Genomic DNA, 10000 nt, shown 5'->3' with positions numbered 1-10000 from the left:
ATCTAACTGTGTACCTAGACCTCTGAGTCTACTCTTAGAGGTATGCTGTTAATGTTGTAATTTGCAGGGGTATTTGACTTCCCAAAGAGGAAGATAATGCATTGTTTCGCATTTAATTTTAGACAATGGTTCTGGCACTAATCATTTGTCTGATCTAGACCTTCCTGAAGGACAGCTACATCACTGGGGATTCAATGATTTCTCCCAGCTTGCTGTCATCAGCAAACTTTGTCATCCAGAGGCCGCCCACATTACCCTTGACTTCAGAGAAGTATATTCTGAACAAGACTGGTCCCAGCACTGAGCCCTGTGACATACCACTAGTAACTGGCCTCTTGCTGGAAGTGGATTCAACACTTTAACCACACATGTCTTGTCCATCAGACAATTGGCTATCCATCTGGTGATGTAGGCATTTATGCCCAGTTTTGTCACTTTATTTATAATACCTGAATGGGAAATTGTGTCAAATGCCTTTGTCAGGTCGAGGCAGGCAGTATGTACTATTTTACCCTTATAATAATGGAAAAATGCATCCACAAACAACTGGTTGAATATCTAACCAGCAACAACCTACTATCCCCTTCACAACATGGTTTTCGACCATCCCACAGTACCATTACTGCCCTAGTCTCCTTCACAAATTACATCTATAATGCCCTAGATAGTAACCTACTTACATTAGTCCTGTTATTGGATCTCTCAGAAGCATTCAACACAGTCTCCCACATCAAACTTATCCAGCAACTCCACTCACCACGATGCTCTGATGCCACCCTAACCTGGTTCACTAGTTATTGGAAAACCGACAGCAATCTGTAAAATGGCAGAATAACCTCTCTAGCCTTCTCCCAAATGTATTGACTGCTACGAGATGTCTTGATTTACTGACTGCTGCGAGGTGTCTTGACATATTTATGGTTTACTGAATTTATTCACTGCTACGAGGTGTCTTGAACTCCTGAGAAGGATTTCTGTGTGTTTTTAACCTTTCCGAGTTGGTCTAAATAAAGTTCCCACTGACTGTATTACCATACAATATGCAGATGATTCAACCATAATCTGTACCTCCAATAACTTCTCTGACCTCCAAAAGTTAACACAAAAGGCCTTTACATCCATAGAACTCTGGCTAAACAAATTACAGCTATTACTTAACCCTAATAAATATAAACTACTCATCTTTGCATCTAAACCTGTTCCCACAGACTTTACTATATTCTCCATAAACAAAACCCCAAAAGAGTCAGTAAATCGGGCCAAACTGCTAGGAATTACTATTGATAGCAAACTTAGCTTTGACTTGCATATTAATAATGCAATAAAAAAGACTCTTCAAATTAGGCAAACTTTACAGAAACAAACAATACTTGGACAAATCCATCCGAATAAAACTTTCAAAAAGTCTTCTCCTTCCAACCTTACTATATGGGTCTCCTATCTTCACCAGTCTCCACAACTCTTTGCAACACAAACTGCAGTCCTGTTATTATAAGATTGCAAAATTCGCAGCAGCCCAACCAAATCACACCCACCATCGCCAGGCCACTAAAGAACTAAACTGGCTAGAATTTGGACATTACCTGCATTACACACAACTTACCTTTGCCCATAAACTCATTTATAAACCCAAGTGTTGCCCTTCCCTGAAAAATATCATTGAACCTTATGTCCTATCCAAAAATCTACACTCTAACAACAAACACCTACTTAAAGTATCAAAACCTAGTAGAAAGAGCAGGTAGCTGCCTCTATTCCCATTCCATAACTAAACTGTGGAACACCCTCCCATCAGTTACAGAATGACAACATCATCTCCTTTAAAAACTAAAACATCTCACTGATTACCCCAGCTGCACATGCAACATATATCCACAGCCTCCTTAATCTAGCAAAACTGTTTCACATAGCAAATATACGGTTATACCTTATGAGTTATCCTTTATCTTTAGTATCCTAGTCCACACATTGATACAACCATCTTAACACATTTTCTCTTCTCTGTCACTTTCTACTTTTAATGCTACCATTAAATATATGCCACCTATAATCTACTTATTCCCACTACCTAGCTATAAGATTCTAACTATATCTGTCTTACCTTTAAGTTTAACTCTCCAATTCTATCTTTCCCTTTTCCTACTCCGCCCTCCCCAAAAAAAAAAAAAAAAAATTGAGCTGTATTGTTAAATATTTCTAACTGTATCATTTTCCTACATGCTAATGTTCTATTGTTACTGTATTGTGCCTTTTTACAACATATTTGCTGTTTAGATAGTTTTCTGTATTATTTCACTTGCTTTATAATTATAATTGTGTTTCCTTACAGAATGATTTTCATGTAACTTGGAGCTTTTCTCCCCGAGCCTCCACTGAAAATGGGTCTCAAGCCCAGTGGACTTTCCCAGTCAACAAATGTCAAGAAATAGTAACTTTCTCAAACAAATCCACCAGATTCAGTAGGTATGACCAGCCCTTAACAAAGCCGAATTGTTTTTCGGTCCAGTGTTCAGAGGTTTTCTATGTCATTATTTATCAGGTCCATGATTATTCTTTCTAAGACTGATCAACTTATAGGGCTGTAATTTCCCAGGTCAGTAGAGGTTCCTCATTTATGAAGAGGGATGACTGTTGCTGTCCTCCACTTTCTTAGGACAACGCCAGTCTGGAGGCTGTGGTTAAAAAGAGATCCTAATGAACCTGATAAATCCTGAGTTAAGCTATTTAAAGGCAACCTGGTATATCATCAGGCCCCATTGAAGCCAAGCCATGTTTTAGCTTTAGACAGTACAGTGGCAACATGTTCTTTGGTGTAAATTGGCAGTGGAGTGGTGGAGGGTATTTCTTGGGGAAGAACTGGGGGTGACATAGAGGTGAAATTTGAGCTGAATATGTCAACCAGCAGATTTGCTATATCTTCTGTCTGAGTATAGGTGATGCCATCTACAACTACTTCTGCACATTGTTAGTTGTTGCCCTTAAGACCATGAACATAACTGAAAAATGTCTTATGGTTATCCTTTGCTTTGGAGGCTATTTTTACCTCAAAGTCTCCCAGTCTGCTTTCAGAGACTTCCCTGATTCACTTGTTTAGACACATGAATGACTTTTTGCTTTGTTGTGAACATTCCCTCTTACTTCTTGATACGAGTTTCTTTCCTTTTTTGTACAAACTATTAATACCAGGGACCACCAGGGTGGTTTGTTTTTGCAGAGCAGTTTGACCTGCTTTTATTTTAGTCTGGTACTGCTGTTTCTACGCAGTTGTTTATATGGTAGTACATGGCTTTTGTGTATGCCTCTACATAGGCTTCTGTGTTTTCTAGAGTTGGAGGAGCTTGGAAACTAGATATGCCTTCCTTTAATAGGGGGTAATTTACCTTAGAGAAGTTCTTAATGTTTTTGGGTTAGGTGGGAGAACTAGTTTTACCTTTATTTCAAGGGAGACCGCTTCATGATCTGATCTTACCAGTGAGGATATCACTCTAGGGGTGCAGAACTCTCCCATATTTGTGAGTACCAGATCTAGGATATTTGTTTCTCCAGTGGGAGTGCAGATTAGCTGCTCCACAGCATTTGAATTTACAAAGTCAAGAAATCTTTCGGCCAGCCTGTTAGTGGTCGTGTATGCCTCTCAGTTAATGAAGGGGTAGTTAAAATCACCTATGAGTATGGTCTTGGGCTGGATGATGAGTGATTATAGTAACTTCAGGTATGATGTATGGGTTTCCTGGTTTATGGTGGGGGACCTGCAGCTTGCAAGGTTATGGTGATTTATTTTTTCCATGGTTAGTTGGACATGGAGTAGCTTAAGCATGTCATATTGTCTGACCAGTCTTAAGGTGTGCTTATTATTTATGTAGATTGATACACCTCCACCTTTTGCTCTTTCATGTTCAGCAGGTGGTCAGAATGTATGAAAGGCATTATAGCCATGCACTGTTGGAGTGCTTTCTGTGTCTTTGAACCATGTTTCAGTAATTGCGTAGACATCAGCATTCTCCAGGGTGAGAAGAGCTTCTAGGGAGTGACGTTTCTTGTTGAGACTCATAGCATTGAGCAGTAGCACCTTTTTCCTGACTAGCTTTTGTTATGTTGGAAGGTTTATCTGTTTAATAATGCCTAAGAAAACACTAATGGGGTGAATAATGCTTTGGCCAGCATCCAAAGGCCTAGAGGTGACAGAAGAAGACCATCCCTGGCAAAGCAGCATGTCCTGACAACCATGTTCTTTCAGGCTCACAAGTATTGGACCCCTTTGGAATGATACCAATAGCTAAGCCAATTGTTAAAGTTGATCATTTTCTGCTGTTTTTTCTGACATCGTCCTTGGATATGGTAGAATGCTGCTAAATCCTAGGCTCGTACCTGCCTGTGACACATATTCTGAGAGCATAATCATGTCTCTCTTCATATAGTCCAAGGAGGTACATCTCAATTCCTTCATACCCACATGGACTATAGCTGTGTCATACTGGTACTTAGGGGTAAGTGACCTGAATGCTTGCATGATCTGGCAGATCCTGACCTCTGACAGGCAAATAACTGTTATCTTATCCTTATCCAGCCTGGTAAGAGGGACATTGGTGTGTCTCACAATAGAGTCGCCTATGACCTGAATACTGGGTTGTGGACTGCTTCTCCTTATGAGCTTGGTAGTTAAGACACAATGAGATGTGGCTTTATGTATTATGATGGGAATTGTCTTGTTTGTGTGCATGCAGATTTTGAGGACTGTGCCTGACAGGCCTTTGAGGTTTGGGTAAGTCACACATGAGCACCTCTTCATATGTGGGTCTGTGTGTGTGGTCCTTTGTGGGTGCAGTGAGTGATGTGTGTGAGTTGCTGAAAACCTGTTTGTTGCTTTTTATGTCTGTATGTGAGAGACTCCAGTTTCAATGTGTAACTACATCTCTCATATACTGTATTTGTCTATTTGAGAATTAAGTGGTTGTCAGTGTACATAAGGCAATTGCTACATTGCCTTAGGATGTCCATGTCCACCAAGCTGGATGCAGAGATAGCAGGAAAGTGCCCAATCATAGTTGCAGGTCCTAATGTGTACTTGCAAGGAATATGAGTTGAGGGTGTTTGTAACCAATGGAAAGGTGCTTACTTGGTGTAACATGCAGCTAACCTAACCAGCAATTCTGCCCAACACCCAAACCAGATGCTCTCTGAGTAATGATAGTCCTGAGTGTTATAATAAGGTAAAGTAGACCTAAATAGTCCTAAAGTAATGTATAAATGTTTTTTACCACACAAAACTAGTTGACCTGTGAGTAACATAAGACTGTGGTAATGTTCTGAGGTGTTTTTATAGGGAAATTTTAACTTCTGGTGATTGCATATATACAAGGCACCAGTAACTGGCTTTGCATGAAGAGCAGCTTTCCATAAACAAGAGGCTTATATATGATGAGAATAAAAGCAAGTATTACACTAACTATGCCCTAAGGCCAATCAGATAAGCACACAATGAGCTTTCCACCAGCAATTCCCAGCTCAGATAGGTGAAATCGGCTCTTTCCTGCCACAAGAGTACAGACTTTGACCCTCATAATGTAAAATGACTAGTTTGGAGCACAAGTGTTAAGGAATCACAAACGGATGCCTAATCCTAACTAAGAAGTACTCAGTATAATGTATTTCAGTGCAGAACAGCAGCCTATACAAATTTAAACCATAATGAAGTGCAAAAAAATGAAAATAAGCAATGTTACTAGATGTTTGCATCTGTATGTGGCACTGGCACAGTAAGCAGCTCTGTGTAAAATTGCCAAATTTATACCAGCACTGGAAATACAGAAAACTGACCACAGACCCCCTCTGGCCAATAAAATGACTACACTTAGAGCTCTTTTGTATGCTCTCCAACTCAGATAGTCCAGGCAAACAGCTAATGTAAAAGCACAGTAAAGCATAGTAAAAGAGCATCTGGAGGGAAATGTTACCACAAACAAACTTAAACTTAAGGAAAGGCAATAAATAATTCAAGATAACAGCAGTATACTATAAACAGTTCATAAAAGTGTGATTGTTCAATGAATGTACTTTGCTTTATAGAAATTAGCCAAGAGCCACTCAACCCTGTAGAATTTATAAAGGCACTAACAACAATGTAAGCTGATTAACAAACTCTCTGGCCAATAAAACAACTCACTCACTGGCCCTCTTCAAGAGAAATCTTGATGAATGGATGGCAAAGAGAAAATTCACCCCGGGGATCACTCCAGTGGCTCTACTTGGCAGACCCTCTGGGAACTAAGGTTGGGTGACACAATGCCAGGGTAATCCTATGGGTGAGGCTTGTAAAAGGCCATTAGCCTAGTACACACCTATGAATGACATACAGGAATTTCTAGTGTGTTTCCCCAATCTATACAGACCAGGCTATCACCTATTGCCACTAGATGGAAAATCCTCTGTCTTCTTAATGTAAAAACACAGAAAAGAACTTGCTAGAGTGTAAAACTACACTACTTATGCAACAGCTAACTGGATAATGATTTCAGAGCAAGTAAATCAGTAGAACAGACAATGAAAGGCAAAATGTACCTTTTTTTCAAAATAAACACAAGGAAAGACAAATAAATAATTCAATATATCAATCACAGTATAGAAAGGGAACAGCTTATGTAGCTCAATTTCAGTAAGGGTGGGTAGCTTCAAAATCACCAAGTTTGGTCTCCTTGCTGTAGTTAGAAAAATTATTACAAAAAAATGGAAATTAAGCTTAGTTCCTACATTAAAAATAATTTTTAAGTTTAATAGCAATGCTATGTAAAACTGAAAAAGAAGTGATTAGAATAAGGTCTATAAATCATACTAAGACTTTTAGTTGTTTGGATAACCTTGAATTATTGCTATTGAAATACCATGATACTTAATTTGTTAATTATATTAGAATACTCTGATGATGAAATGTATTTCTAACACTGTGTAAAATATGTGATATTGAATTACTTCCTTTCTGTGTGTATGTTGTATATATGTTAAATCAATAAAAAATTTCTTGCAACAAAAAAAAAAAATCAGCACATTTAAAAGGCAGATCAAGGAATAGGAGATTGTATGGCAAAATAACCATCAGGGAGCTACCAACAGTGCTTGTAGTTTTTGCAAGCATTGAGTCTTGTCAGAAAGACAAGGCCACAGATATACTCTATGTATTTAAGTATCACTCAAGAAAAAAATTCAACCAATGGGAAAAAAAAACATGTGAAAAGTGCAGCCTTGGTAATTTAAGTGTCTATCTGTCATAGAACAAAAATGCCAGGCCAAGCAGCATTTTCAAAACAGAAAACAAAATGGAACAGATAAACCAAAAAGCAGCTCTATCAATTTAAACAAGTCATAGACAAAAAGACATTGCTTTCCTCACCAGAAGGGAGTTGCCAACAGTGCTTGTAGTTTTTGCAGGAATTGAATCTTACCAGGAAAGACAAGGCAATACATATACCCTGTGTATTTAAGTATCACTCAAGAAATAAATTAGCCAATGAAAAAATCATGTGAAATGTGCAGCCTGGGTAATTTAAGTGTCTATCTGCCACATAGAACAAATACAGCAGACCAGGCAGATTTCTCAAATCAAAAAAATAAAATGGAACAGGTAAAATTGAAAGCTGCTGTATCAGTTTAAGCAGCTCACAGACAAAAAAAATATTACTTTTCTCACTAGCAGGGAGTTATCAACAGTGTTTGTTGTCTTTACCAACATTCACAAAAGTTATCATAAGGTAGACAAACTTGCTCCTAACCTGCCACATAAATCATAGCACACTGCACTCCCCTTCATTAACTAAATTGGCTATAAAGTTACCTCAGATTTTAAATGTACATCAAAGACTATACATGTGATTTTGTCAATTTCATTGTTAGCAGACAAATACACCCTCACTAGAAATCTCAGGTCATAGTCTCTCAATCTCATTCAAATACACCAATCTAACAATCAACACTGAGGCATCCTCTGTAGTGTTTATATCTCTAAACAATGGAACTTAATGCCTTTGTACCATAAATCTAAGACTTCAAAAGTCATAAAAATTAAAAACCTACAGGGTCTCATGCTTGATATGCCCTTGTACCAGACAATCATCCCTTCCCCTGACAATCATCCTACCAAATCTAGCTCTCCCACCTATTAGATCCACGTGACTCGGTCACTCCTTCATATTTCTCTTCTCCTACACTCACTCATAACAGAACATTATCCTCAGTACTACATCCCTTACTTCTGCTCCCCTCACCTTCACTCATTTTACTTATCCTACTTTCACTCATCTTCCCTAAATCCTACTTCCCATCATTATCCCTCATCACCCTTTCTTCCTGTAAATAGTACAGCCTTTTCATGCTACATTATCTATAATACACTGTTCTTCCATCGTTCAGTCAACTACAAGTGCTCTGGTTGTCAGTTTACCTTCACTGGACACAGTAATAATGTGATACTGTATTAATTAGACATATTATTAATGTGATTACCTAAAACATCTAACTCCTTTGTAACATTATAACTTCCATCATCTGTTTCAGAAGGCCAATCACTTAGTTTTGTTTAAATGCTGTTATTCTATTACACCTATAATGCTCTATTCATTAACAATGTATTCTATTTTCTACCTCTATTTCCAAATTGTCTCACTGGACTTTATAAAACATTTGTGTGACGATCTACCACTGGACCAGTAATCAAGGAGCCTCAATCCTCACCACTGACAACAGTGGGGCAATGTTCAATGGGAGGATGACAAGTGCAGACATACTATTTCCAGATGCAGCTCTCTGCATCAAGTGCAATTTCCCTTAAGAGCACACAGAGACCACAGTCAGTCCGAGGCTGGTTTCTCCCTCTTTCTCCAGATCCCCAATAAGACTCCCCACTGGCACAGCTATAGAATTGAGATTTCAGCTGAGTGACCAACCCAAGGCCGCCAGCACCCTCTCTGTCCAACCAGTGCTTTGTGTCCCTGCCCAAGTAGCTGACACACACACACTCTTTGAGGCTTGATTTACACACACACGCACACACACACACACACACACACACACAAACAGGGGAAAGGCTGGCACAGGTTTACTAGCTGTGCCCCCTTCTGCCCAGACTATAAAATAGTTTTTACTACCACCAGTCACTCCTTATCAGCTACTTTAAGGCCCTTAACAAAGGGTGTCCAAGCTTACACCTGAGAAAGGCTGGCATCTTACTAATATATACACAAATGGTAGTTTGACCAAAAGCAACGCTGTTAGGAGAGGTCCACACAGTGTCACCAAACAAGTACTGCCAAAACACACACCTGAGAAAGGCTGGCACAGGTTTACTAGCTATGTCCCCTTCTGCCCACACTATAAGGTAGTTTTTACTGCCACCAGTCACTCCTTATCAGCTACTTTAAGGCCCCTAACAAAGGGTGTCCAATCTTACAGTGTAATACCAATATTAAGACAAATGGTAGTTTGACCAAGAGCAAGGCTGGAGGGGTCCACACAGTGTCACCAAATAAACATGCAAGTACTGCCAAAACTTAAATATCTCTACACAGATCAGCCACAATGACAGGTTTAAATATATTTAATAATAAATAATAAAAGAACAAGTCAATACTAAATATATATTCACAGTGACATCAGAGTTCAAAACCACATGAAATATTTAAAACAACATTGCAGGACAGTCTCAAATAAATAAAAAAAAACATCTAAACTAAGCTTTACTATACTCCTGACTGTAGCTAAGTGAATTATACTATAATCTAAGAACTTACTAATAGAGCAAGGCAGATGTGTGAATGGATCTTCTAGTTGTTGTCAGGTACAAGACAGAATGCAGAATGCTCTGTCTCACTAAGAGACTTCTCAAATTAATATCTAAATATTACTGCTGGGATGGCTTGCAGAATGGCATAATTTCTTGTCCTATGACTGCTAGCTCCCAGGCCAAACAACTATTGATGAAGCTGGCTGTATTTAGCATCTATCTGTAAAAATA

This window comes from Protopterus annectens, chromosome 13.part0 (assembly GCF_019279795.1).
Source record: "Protopterus annectens isolate FY-2018-M chromosome 13.part0, PAN1.0, whole genome shotgun sequence".
Classification (NCBI taxonomy): Eukaryota; Metazoa; Chordata; order Ceratodontiformes; family Protopteridae; genus Protopterus; species Protopterus annectens.
Note: the sequence above shows the minus strand (reverse complement) of the source record.